This window comes from Scylla paramamosain, chromosome 4 (genome assembly GCF_035594125.1).
Source record: "Scylla paramamosain isolate STU-SP2022 chromosome 4, ASM3559412v1, whole genome shotgun sequence".
NCBI lineage: Eukaryota > Metazoa > Arthropoda > Malacostraca > Decapoda > Portunidae > Scylla > Scylla paramamosain.
In genome coordinates, this window is record NC_087154.1 from 21888370 (window position 1) to 21901580 (window position 13211).

Consider the following 13211-nt stretch of genomic DNA (forward strand, 5'->3'; position numbering starts at 1 on the left):
CAGGTTTGTTAAAAGATAGGTGCAATTTTAACTGTATGAAAGTGTGTCTTACCTCAAAGGAGTAACGGCATCACACTGTAAAGAACGCAGTGAAGCTTGCCCATGTCACCGGGTTCGGCGTGTAACCGACCTCGTGTTTGCTTTGGTACATGCAATGCGTGGTGCATGGTCACTTAGGCAAATTCTTCCTGACTGGTCTCATTCTATGTGAATTACCGGTACGTATGACCTATTATATATTGTTACCTTGAAGGAAGGAGTTGTTTTGTGGTGTAGTATCAATCATCACTTTGTTTACATGTGCGAAGATGTCTGGGGTTTTAGAGCCTCTGTTGCCATAGACTTACCGCCAACCACTGGCTCACTGCTGAACCTTGGCCTCCTCATAGGACGCAGGCTCGTTTCCTAAGACTTTTTTTTTGGAGAAAAGGTGCGTCTTATGAGCCATCAAATACTGTAAGTACTTACCATTTCACGAACTGCAGTAAGGTTGTTCACGTCTTCCAGTGGCATCCCAAAGTCCAAAATCATTTGGTTGTAGCCCAAGTAACCGAAACTTCTGTCTTGTTTGAAGTTCACCTGCCTCACGTATTGATCCAGTGTCAGCCCCAGCACACGCTGCCGCGCAGAGACCGTCACATACAGTAATACAGATAAAGCAGTAACTTACGTATGTCATTGCCATCATATAACAACAACCACAACAACAACAATAATAATAATAATAATAATAATAATAATAATAATAATAATAATAATAATAATAATAATAATAATAACAACAACAACAATTATAATGATAATACCTCCCTCATGCTGTAAGAGAAGACGGACTGGAATAGAGCTGTGGGCTCCCTGACAATGGTGACGAATAGAGTGTCTTCAGGCATTACCTTTTTCACCTGTAGAGGAGAGGACAGGTATGTACGTGTACATGTGTCATTCCACCATTCTCTCTCTCTCTCTCTCTCTCTCTCTCTCTCTCTCTCTCTCTCTCTCTCTCTCTCTCTCTCTCTCTCTCTCTCTCTCTCTCATGCCCCTTCCCCTCAGTGCTCCCTGTACCACCATCACTGGCACCACCTACCTCCACATGGTCCCACTTGGTGTGAATGGCGAAGATATTGGGAGTCACCTTGTTGAGAGGTGAGGACCGCACCATAGCAGCCTTAAAAGTATGTTTTCCGCCTCCAAAATAGTTCCCTACTTCTGGCAGTGCGAAATGGAGATTGTGTTTGTCTCCATAGCGGAAGAGAATGTTCTGTGGGCGATGGAGGACATTACATGTACGATTATATATTCCTGTGTGTGTGTGTGTGTGTACGAGTATGTGTGTATGAATCGGTCACTGTGCGTCATAGGGAGAGATATTCACCTGAATGGCGGAGGACGCACACTTGTGTGTTTTGAGAAAGGCGACGTTGTTCCTCGGCGAGCAGGTCTTGAGCTCCAGCCTGGATGGCCTGAGAGAGAGAGAGAGAGAGAGAGAGAGAGAGAGAGAGAGAGAGAGAGAGAGAGAGAGAGAGAGAGAGAGAGAATTTACATACTCGTATTTGTAAAAAAAAAAAAAGGTCAGAGACCAGTCATAACACTTAGTTTCAGGCTACAAGATTATTGAGAAAAATGAGTGAATGATTGCCTCGGCGAGCAGGTCTTGGGCCTGGACGGGCTGAGAGAGAGAGAGAGAGAGAGAGAGAGAGAGAGAGAGAGAGAGAGAGAGAGAGAGAGAGAGACTCACCTTATTGAGTACAGCGTCTGATTCTTGAGCAAGGAACAGCTGCACAGGAGCGTCGCAGCTACCGCCACGGACATCACCGCTCTGATGCTGAGCCTGAGGCGACACATCTGCGGCCGTGAAAACTGCGATCCCCAGGCCATCCTTGCTCCGCCGCCAACGGAAGGGACGCCGCCGGGCAACGCTTACAAAGGCGTTGCTCGTGAACCAGATGAATATGGGCACCACACCAGCGAGGAAATGTCGCACCACAGCTTCTCGGAACAGTGTGTGTATTATTGTGTAATGAGAGAGAAGTGCAGTTGCTTATTACCAGTTAATGCTTGAGACTCCGACATGCCGACACCACCCAAGCAGGGAAATGTTACCCCTTATTCTCCTCTCTGGACTTGACTGGCGTGGTAATAGGACGTGTGCACTGGAGCTCCTGCTCATCTCCGATGGTTACGTGACAAGATTGTGTTACTGCTAGAGTTCTCAAGCATAAGATAATATGCCTGAGAAGGTCACAGCAGAAATGGAGCCGATGGTGAAGAAGAAAGTGGAGAATGAACTGAAATGAACATTGTGATGATAAAAGGATTTGCCCAACACAGCCAAGGTCTTCATCGAGACCATGTTGTCAGAAATTACGAGAATGATAAAGGCACGTTCAGACCTGTGCAACTTTTCGTACGCACAGGAGGTATATACGCCTATTGTATGAAGAGGCAAGCAGAGGCATGAATCGGTGCAAGGTAAGACATGCTTCATATCTGCGCGCATAGGCCAACGTGCGCAAATTCATGGAGGCGCGGCTTAATATACCCTGTGTTTTCTAATTTTCAGGTCCTCCTTTGCATTGCCAGTACGGCGGATTGGCAAAAAAAAAAAAAAAAAAAAAAAAAAAAAAAAAAATATATATATATATATATATATATATATATATATATATATATATATATATATATATATATATATATATATATATATATATATATATATATATATATATATATATATATATATATATATATATATACTTTATTGAGGATTATCGTTCATCTATTTGTCTATGGATGGCTAGCTCCGTAGATTATAAAGACAAGGTGAAACGGAATGATGCTCTACAGTTTCTCTAAAATAAATATGAAATGGGGGCGTCAAAGTCAGTCTTGAACAAAATCAAAAGCCGACGAGTGTACAATGAATACTTGTCTTGTTGCAAAATAATACCAGCTGCAGCAGCAGCAACTGCTTGGTTCAGAGCAGACATCTTGACAAGTGAAAAGAGTATGTGTACTTCACTCCAGGTGTGAACAGGAAGAGGCATGCGCATCCACAGAGGAAGAGATATGCAGCTAGAGGAATGCATGAGCGTGTTGTATGCGTAGAGGCACAAGAAGGTGCATGGCAACCAGGCATGGCAACCAGGCTCAAGGCATCAATGGACCGAATGATGGAAGTTATTAAAAGTACAGCTGGTGATAGTTTTTAAGCACAAAAACAAGCTATAATAGCAAAATACGAATGTAATAAGTTTGAACTGCATCAGAGAAATGACACTCCTCATACTTGTGGAATGGAGGAGGTTAGAAATGAAACGGAGGAAACACTGGAGGAGGTGATCGAGCTTACTTCGATCACCTTACAGTCTGGAGAAGTCTCGGTGATTCATCGCCTGGGGAATCCCCGAGATTATGATCGTCCTGTCATCATTCGATTTTACCAGATGAAGAAAATTAATCAAATTATTAAGAAAAAGGCCGAGCTAAAGGACATAAAAATATTAGTAAATGAAAACCGGACGAGCTGCTGTGATAAGATGGTGAAGGACCAGACAAGAGTGAAAAACATCACGTCAAGAAACGGGAAAGTGGTGGCCTGGCTGAACGAGGATCCGAACCAAGAAAGCTAAAGAGAGACACTCTCTATTTAGCTTCCTTAATCCGAACCGTGCCATCGAGATCAACATTAAGGACAACAACTGGGCAAGAAGGGAATCGTGACTGCTGCCTGGAAACGCTGGAAGATGGATTATCTTGTATGGGGCACTGCATCATAGGGTAAGTGTGGAGCACACACTAATATATCACGAAAAAACAGTGTCATGTGCAAAGGAGTGAAAAAAAGTAAAGGTAATGCTGAAACAGATTCACAAGATATTCATATAATATCATTGTCTTAAAAGTAAATAGGTAAACCTTATCACTAGCGGCTCCTTATATATTCTATTGCTGCCCCTCTCAAGGAAAGGCAAGCTTGGAGGGCTGTTGGTAAAGCCGGGTTTTAGGGTGTGGGGGAGGGCAGAACAGGCCACCTCAAAAGTCTAAGAAAAACACCGCTTTTGGAGAAAAATCCCTAAAAAATAGGGGAGGTGGGGAGACATACAGTGTACAACACGAATGTGGGGGTTTTGTTTTGGAGTTACGCATGGTTACGTTATAGTGAAGTGATCCATGTTACTTTCCATCACAAATTTAAGTCCATGCCGTTTAGGTTCGCTTGAAAGGATACAGTGTAATGCGTGTTTTCGTATGTTGGTAAGCGGGTACTGTGACTGCATTGCATCACGTGATGTCAGGCTTTACTAATCAAACAAATTATTCTTTTTCCTTCCAATCACAGGACAGAACGAATGGACCTGCGCACTAAAGCTTTACCAGTGAATTTCTTCAAGTTCACCACAGTAACTATTCCCATGGCAGGTATTTTATTCACCATTATATTATTGACTGATATTTCTATTGTACTGGATACAACTTAATTGTCATATCAATATGTATCAAATAAAGCTTTATGCGTCACATATTTATTATTTTATTGCACATAGTGCCACTAGTTCAGCTAAGCTGTATACTTTGACGTTAGTCCGTGTGCATAGTCCTCCGCGAGGGCATCCACGGCAGGATGATAGCTGCTACGTCACAGACTAATCCCAGACACTGTGTTGTGCACGGATATGCTGTCCGCTTAAGTCGCCTGTGGGGGCTTTTTGTACACCCCTCATGCTTACGGAATAGTTAAATAAAGTTAAATTCCCCTTACCCCAAGAAATTAGCTTTACCTGTGTCACTGTCATCACCTTAATAACAACAGAACATTGTTCATTGTCAGATTGTCTTTCCTCTCACACCTATGGAGGATCCGTCTCAATGAGCGTACTTTTGGGGTAAATTGACACCATCCTGCCCTCTAGAGTAGTTCGACAGGATAATCTGGCCATAATGTTAAGAAACTTGCTAGCGGAAACTTATTTGTTCAAACCCTTAACGTAAGTTGTCACTTTTGAAGCTCTGGTTCATCCATGACATCGAGATCAAGGCTTCAATTTCAGTGTCCATGAACACGTGCCGGGGAGTCGCCTCCCACCGCGATTTTGTGGACATGGTTCCGGCTGAGATTGTCGAGTGCACGACTGACCAGGATGTTATTGAAGCTAGAAAAATTATCAGAATGGTGGACGGCAGCAGGAGCACGGCCTCGGTCACATTCACTTTCACTGTTGCAAAGTTGCCAGGAGGGGTTCATGTGGGGTACGAATCGGTTCCCGTTCGTCCCTACATTCCGAATCCTCTCCGTTGTTTCAAGTCCAAGATTTACGGTCACTATGGTAACGCTTGTGGTTCTTTGCACTCTTACTGCAGTAGATGTACTGGCGAGGGCCATGTGGTGGAGCAGTGCACGTCTTTGGTAGAAAAGTGCCGTAATTGTGGAAGTGCTCACTTCACTTTCTGAAAAGACTGCTTCGTGTGGAAGGTGGAGAAAAGTCTGCACAGTTGGATCACTGAAGGAATCTCTAACTTTGAGGTGAGAAAGCTAGTAAAGCAGACTCAAGCTGCGCCTACTTCAAACGGAATTCTGTGAGGCAGGTGTTCTGGAGTTACCGAATTCAGGGCAAACCTTCCGTCATAGGCCGGGAAGCCCTCATCCAATAAAGATGAACACAGAGTCTGACATATCTCCACCTTGTAGGAGGGGACGGTAAATTTGCAGTTTCACCCAATATCCCCAATCTCTACCCACACCCTCCCAACCCCTCCAGCAAGCTTGGGGGCCTGTGGGGAACCGGGGATTTTAGAGTGGGGGGCACATACGAGTGATATATAGACTTTGAAAATGTAGGGAAATTTCCTAAACGTATCAAACCAAAAACCTATTATAACCAGGGGGCTGTGCCCCCCTTGAACCCCCACCATTAGTATATTCGAACACAACCAAAAAGCTAAGGTAACTTAACCTTACCTAACCTAACCTTACCTAACCTTACCTATCCTAACCTAACCTATCCTAACCTAACCTATCCTAACCTAACCTTACCTAACCTAACCTATACTAACCTAACCTAACCTAACCTATCCTAACCTAACCTAACACACTTCCAGCATTGATAACAAACACACGAACACACTCACTTCCTTTCAATGACAGTGGAAACGATCCCAGCTAAAAACTGAGGTAGATCTCTGAAATTCCGTCCCGACCTTATTATTCGTTTGCGACAAGGTAATATGGGGTTAGAAATGCTCCTAGCAGTGTGATCTAGACCGTGAGACACTTCATACTTACGTGCGGTTTATTGGGGGAAACTGCAATTATACCGAGGGGCATATAATTCTGAAGTTCTCGAACTTTTTTTTTTTTTTTTTATGTATAAGTAGCCCTCCGAGGTGTGCAAGTGTGTTACCCCTCCCTCTTCCTTGCCCCGACAAAGAACGAGAGTTTTGTGATAGGATTAGGAACCCAGTATGAATGAAGCGTGTGTGTGAAGGAATTAATGTATATATATTGTATAATTTATGTGTGAAATAAATAAGTAAATAAATAATTAGAAAAGGTATAAAATATTTATAAAAAATAAAATTAGATTAAAATTAAATAAAACATAAAAAAAAAATGGCTTTATACCCACGTTGGGTGATGTAAAAAAAAAAAAAAAAAGTAATTCTACCTCTATCATGGCGTCAGACGGGTGTACCAGTTGCGAATTGGGTCTACTCGACTTTTTCCTGCGCTACAGTGGAAAACCCAGGGATCTGTACGATCTCTATGTACGTTACAAGCTTATTATAAAAAAAAAAAAATGTGGTGCGTGAAGTTCACTGTTAAAGCTCTGGTGCGCAGGTCCACAAGTTGTCCTGTGATTGTTAAGAAAGACAGATTTTGTGTGAATGGCGAAGCCTAACGTCACGTGATGCAGTCATAGTACTCACATTATCTGCATACCAACATACGAACATACACTTTACACTGTATACCTCCAAGAGAGCCTCATCGGTATGGACTTAGAATTTGTGATGCAGCGCAAGACCGATCACGTCACTGTAACGTAATCTCGCGTAATCCCAAAAACAAAGCTCCCATATACGAGTTGTACAGTGACCATTCATCACCATATGCGCATAATTTAGCTGCTCCATGAGGAGCCGCTGTTAGTAAGATTATCCAGTAAATTAAATAGCTACCCCAGAATTTATTGAACTCTGTGGGAGTTGTGATATTGTGTTTCAGTGAAATTAAATGTGATGAAGTTGACATGGATAATATAGGAGCAGTGTTTGATAAGCTTGGGTTTACAGTAATTTATCGTATCAGGACCTTTGCTGCATGTAAGTCCGGCAGTTTCCATTGCTGCAAAGAACGAGTTGAAGCCTTTCTCGAAACCCATCACGAGTGATTCAGGGGCTTTTTATCTTGTTGTTAGATATATCATACTCAGAATTAGAGAAACATCTCTTATACCACCAAGTAATTCAAGACATTCAGTTGATGAATTATTTGAAGAAGCTGATAATTTTATATTGGATTATACTGATGATGACTGTTCCCATATTGTATGTGGCAATTTTAACTCGCACACGTGTACTAATGTCGACATTGCCTAACTAAATCCTTACGCTTTAGGGGATGATAACATGAGGAAACTGATAGACGTAAGTGAGAGCATGCGGCAGCCTGGTACCCCAACAGAAACGTATTCTAGAGACACTAATGTTAATGGTTATGGCAAGAAATTACTAGAAATATGTAAAAACAGTATGGCATGCATGTTTAATGGAGAAGTGGAAGAGGATTACATTATTGGTAAAATAACTACGATTTTTTATGCTATTGTTGACCATGTCATTGGTTAACCATTTTTTTTTTTACCCCATGTACAAAATCTTGGATATTGAGCCCTTTTTCTCAGATATGGATTGTGGTATATGTTTTAATATTAAAAATATATCCAAGGAAGGAAAGCCGTTGCACGGAAAAAAAAAAAAAAAATAGTGAATGTATGGGATATAGGAAAGGACCTTCTGTCCGAATTAATAAACCAGGAAGGTGGGATAAATAAAGAGCTGCTGAATATGTTGACAGTATAGACAAGGACTTTGTGGGTCAAATAAATGAAAATACTCATCTCAGACAAGTTTCAGAGTTAAATGATAATGACAAGAAAAATCATAATTGAACCAACTTTAGTAAAAGTCTTCTGCAGAAATATATATATATATATATATATATATATATATATATATATATATATATATATATATATATATATATATATATATATATATATATATATATATATATAAACAAAGAAAAGTAATAACAGTAAAATGAGTGGTTATGACAGTGTTATATGAGTAGAGAAGAATATCATAGAGCAGAACATAACGACAACATAGAAAAAAAAAACAAGTAGCTGTAACGATATGAAAAAAAAAAAAAATATATATATATATATATATATATATATATATATATATATATATATATATATATATATATATATATATATATATATATATATATATATATATATATATATATATATATAAAGAGCTGAAATTAATGTAAAAAAAAGATTCAATTGCAAAGTTAAGAAATGCTAAATCCAAAGACCCCAGACAATACTGGGAAATTCTACAAGAAACTCAGAAAAATCTGATATACCCATCTTGATATCAGAATTTATGAGTCATTTTGAGAGGCTAACTCAAGAAGGTTACACTACAGGCTCTTTAAGTAATGTACAGTATGTATACATGTGCAAATAGATGGAGAATAAATAAACTGTATCACGTGAAAGATGGCCTGGAGGCTGACTTTTCTTAGGATACTATCCCTTAACCCAGAATGATCTCAAAGAGAGCATACATTTGCATATTGCCTATTGACCTTATATGAAATTCTCTCTCTCTCTCTCTCTCTCTCTCTCTCTCTCTCTCTCTCTCTCTGCCATGTGATATTAGGCTTTCGAGCACTTATGCAGAATTATGTGTGATATGCCACTGTACACTTAAATTAAAAGGCATCTAATGATTGATTCTTTGTTTTACTCTTTTTGCAATAAACAATGAGAAACAATCCTTTTGCTACCATTTCTCCTGGGAACATCTGTATTTCTTACGATATTGTGGTTATTTGGCATAAATACCACAAGAACATCAGAAATAAGGGAAGCTGCAAGAAGCCATCAGGCTTACACGTGGCAGTCCCTGTTGATTATAATAGGTCTACATAACATATTTAGGAAACTATAATGTACTTTTCTTAACTCAAACCATCATTTTTTTCTTTTCTGGTATGTAAAAATAAAGTGGTTAATTTCTATAGGTCAAGACGGGAGATCGTAATGTTTTGGGTGTATCTGCTGATCGTAAGCTCCGCCCACTCGCTTCACTTGTCTTGATAAGAGCGGTGCGGCAGACCGTCTCCTGTATATTAATTAATTACAGGCGTCTTCTTCAGTTCTTCGCGGCCTCGTAGCGCAACGGAACAGTTCTTCGCAAGCGTCTCGGAAACCGGCATTTTCCGACGCATACCTTTCGCGCAGGTCTCCTGGGAGCTTCGGAACTGTAAAACTGTACCCTGGGCCGCAAGCTTACTCAGGGCTTGCGAGAATTGTGGGTTGGCAGTGGAGCGGAGTGAATGACTCGACCACTCGCGGGCAGCGATGATGTGCAAGTGTTTACAGTAGTGGTCCGGCACAGCATATAGTAGGTGTTATCAGTAGTGTCACCGACAAGTCAAACGCTTTGCTCACATGGCAAACAAAAGCATACGTGCCCAGCAGAGCGTTTGCTTTTCCAGGCCCAAAAAACTAACAACCAATCAGCAAGTAGAACATTAGAACATCATTTAAGTTCCTCTAGGGATGTATTTTGAAGAATAAAATATAAAATATAATGCTTTTTGATACCGAGAAAGTTGGTGTTGTATAAAGAAATATTTCTTTCCTTGTCATTTCACATTAAAAAGAACCTGAAAATTACATAATACAAGGGAAAGAAGGAAAAATACTGCGTTTTCTGGTGATTTCGCATCTTTTTGACCGATAGGCGTTTTCTCCGACTCTATTTCGTGGGTGTGACTTTAATCTCGGAACAGTGTTGTTTGTGTTAGTGCGTTTCTTGTATATTTTTTTTTTAACATAATCATGTGCGAACGAGGAAATGTGTATTTTTGCAATATTATAGTTGACATGAAGCTAAAGCAGGGAGAAAATTATAGTTGGCTAAGAATTCATACATGCTAACTCAAAACGCAAGCGCATGCTGCCGCCACACACCTCAATCCCTCTCTCCTCTTCAGTGTCTGCTGTTGCCCTGAAAGTTCCTCTTCCAAGGAAAATAGACTGAGAACTTTAAGTAATGGGAGAATCCATAATACTTCTTCCTGTATCTTACGGAATTACTACCTAAACTCAACTGAGTGATGTACACGACAGTTTTTCCAAAGGATGGTTGCGCCTGTCGTCTGGCAGTCGGGCTGTGAATCGTGTTCAGTGGAAAATCAAACACTGTCTACTGTACCGCCGGACTACAACTGAAAACGCTTAGTTAAAATGAAACACTACTGAACATGATTCACAACCCCACTGCGGTCTATTTTCTTGGGAAGAGAAGGTTTTCAGGACAGCAGGAAACAGAGGAGAGGGATGTTAGGTGTTTGGCAGCAGCATGTGCTCATATTTACAGTACGCATGTATGAGTTCTTAGCCAACTATATTTTCTCTCTGCTTTAGCTTCATGTCAAATATAATATTGCAAAATTTTTTTTTTTCTCGTCACCTCATGATTGTTAAGAGATGATGCAAGAAACGCACTAACCTTCCCCCCCTCAAAAAAAAAAAGAAAAAAAAAAAAGGCACTGCTCTTAGATTGAAGTCACAACCACAAAATGGAGTCGGATAAATCGCCTGTTAGTCAAAAAGATGTGAAATTTCACCAGAAAACGCAGCATCTTCCCTTCTTTCCCTTGCCTTGTGTCACTTGCTGGTTCTTTTTACTGTGAAATGACAAGAAAAGAAATATTTCTTTATACAACAACTTTCTCGGTTTCAAAAAGCATTATATTCTATATTCTATTCTTCAAAATACATTCTTATGGGAACTTAAATGATGTTCTGATGTTCTACTACTCGCTGGTTGGTTGGTTGCCTTTTGGGCCTGGATAAGCAAACACTGCTGGGCACGTATGCTTCCGTTTGCCTTGCGAGCAAAGTGCTTGACTTGTCGGTGACACCACTGAAATGAGGCGTTAGGTGAAAACAAGCCGATGTGCATGTATTGTTTTCAATAAAATCTCGAACATACAGAATTATCTGCATAGAAGTCAGTCATGAGTGAAAATCATTATTAGAAGTGTGCAGCGTGAATTGTTTCAAATTAAGTGAATAAGTAACATTTGCTTACAATGAGCGTGGAACAGTCAAGCCTTCCAGCGGCGTGGGGCATTCTAGCAGGGCAGGTAACGGTGTTTGAATGGCCTTCCTGTCTTGGGCCACGACTTCCAACATATCATTTTGTTCAAGTACAATTCCATAATGCAATGTGAGGTCATGACTGATACAACCAATTCACGCTAAAATACTCTGCAGAGTGGCTTGTATTTGCACAGGTGATGGAGTAGGATAGGTCTGAAGAAGCGATACACAGGATAGAACATTATACTTAACATGGCCGAATCTGAACAGCGGAGCAAGAGACTTGGCTCTCACCCCTGTGAATGACCTGGGACCTGAAGAGCTGCTAGACCTGCTCCCTGTATCACAGTTTCCCCTTGCACCATAATCGCTAATAATAGACCATATTTCGTTATGATCCTTGCAGTCTGTCTAGACAGACCAGGATACAAATAGGGATACTTAAGAGATGGACGCACCCAGAACGCGGAAATAGTGTGGAAATACCAGCAAAGAGACACTGACATTTCATTTCATAACTGCCTTATCTACAGTACCATGCAGCAAGTTTTACTAGTCATATTGGCCAACATCAGGCATCATTTTGATTCGGAATGTATTAACCAGGCTACGGCATATTACAGTATGCCTGTTCTTCAAATGTGACAACCATTAAACAAGAATAACCAAAGTGTCTGCCTGCCTCTTTCCTTCGATCAGAAATAAAAAAAAATTAATAAATTGGTCCTGTATGATTACTTTTATTCAACTGACAATATCATAAGACTTGAAAGACCAGCAGTTCACTTCTAAATAGCATAATTTCAAGGAGCGAATGGTTAAGGCTGCTGCGGTCTCTGTGAGGGACACATTTCCAATGAACTGTTCGACACTCCTTGGGCAGCACGCCAGGCAACTCTGCTGGTCTCTTCTTCAGTGGTCAAGTGGGCGGAGCTCCGAGGAGCTGTGAGAACTGAAGAAGACGCCTTTAATAAAGCTCCTTGAGTTCATATCTAATATTTTTGATAAACTGAATGGAAGACTCCGGGAAGAACTATATTGTGTATTACAAAACAGAAGCTGTGCTCTATACTTTGTTCAAAGTCTGTGAATAATTCTCTCTCTCTCTCTCTCTCTCTCTCTCTCTCTCTCTCTCTCTCTCTCTCTCTCTCTCTCTCTCTCAGGGTCCAGCAGGCGTTAGTGAGCCGTTACACAACCCTGAGTCCTCACTTCCTCCCTCCCCCACAAACACCACTCCAGTGTCCAGTGCTCACTCACCGTCAGTACTTTTGAGTCTGATGACTCGGCTGCTCACGCTCGCCCCACACCACTACGGCCGATGGTCAGTGCGCGGCCTTCCACGCTCTCCGCTGCGTCGCCTCTTGAGACTAACGGCATTACTGCGTCAGCAAGTTTCCAGTACTTGAAATCAACACTGTTACCAGCACCACTTCCAGGCTTATCTCACCGCCAGTTTGCGATGGAAGAGCTAACTGTACAGCTTTGTAATCAAGTAAACCTTCTGTATCTTAAATTCTGTGAAATAGGCGACAAAATAAATAAATAAATAAAAAAAAGAAAAAGAAAAGAGGGGGGAGGGGGCGGAGTGAAGACCCAGTACCAGGAAAGTCGGTGTAATTTTTATGATGACTTCCACCACGTCTGCTGCCCTGGGGCTTCGTAGTGGTTCATGATTTCTCACCTGTCAGCCACCCTGCCCTCTTGTTAATGCTAGTTGTTGTTGTTGTTGTTGTTGTTGAATTAAATTTTTCTCCTTTTCCTTATTTCTGCCCTCTTGTTAATGCTAGTTGTTGTTGTTGT

General features: G+C 40.9%; 2 long non-coding RNA genes across 2 annotated transcripts; one reads left to right on the forward strand and one right to left on the reverse strand.

The window, feature by feature from the left end:
* Nucleotides 1-1090: 1090 nt before the first annotated feature.
* LOC135097413 (uncharacterized) lies at nucleotides 1091-2279 on the reverse strand. The gene is made up of 3 exons (XR_010265666.1): nucleotides 1736-2279; nucleotides 1373-1460; nucleotides 1091-1258 (listed from the first exon to the last, which is right to left on the reverse strand). It is a non-coding gene; the product is annotated as an uncharacterized LOC135097413 (long non-coding RNA).
* Nucleotides 2280-2874: 595 nt separating this feature from the next.
* On the forward strand, nucleotides 2875-4520 carry LOC135097415 (uncharacterized). The gene is made up of 2 exons (XR_010265667.1): nucleotides 2875-3777; nucleotides 4340-4520. It is a non-coding gene; the product is annotated as an uncharacterized LOC135097415 (long non-coding RNA).
* The last annotated feature ends 8691 nt before the right edge of the window (nucleotides 4521-13211 follow it).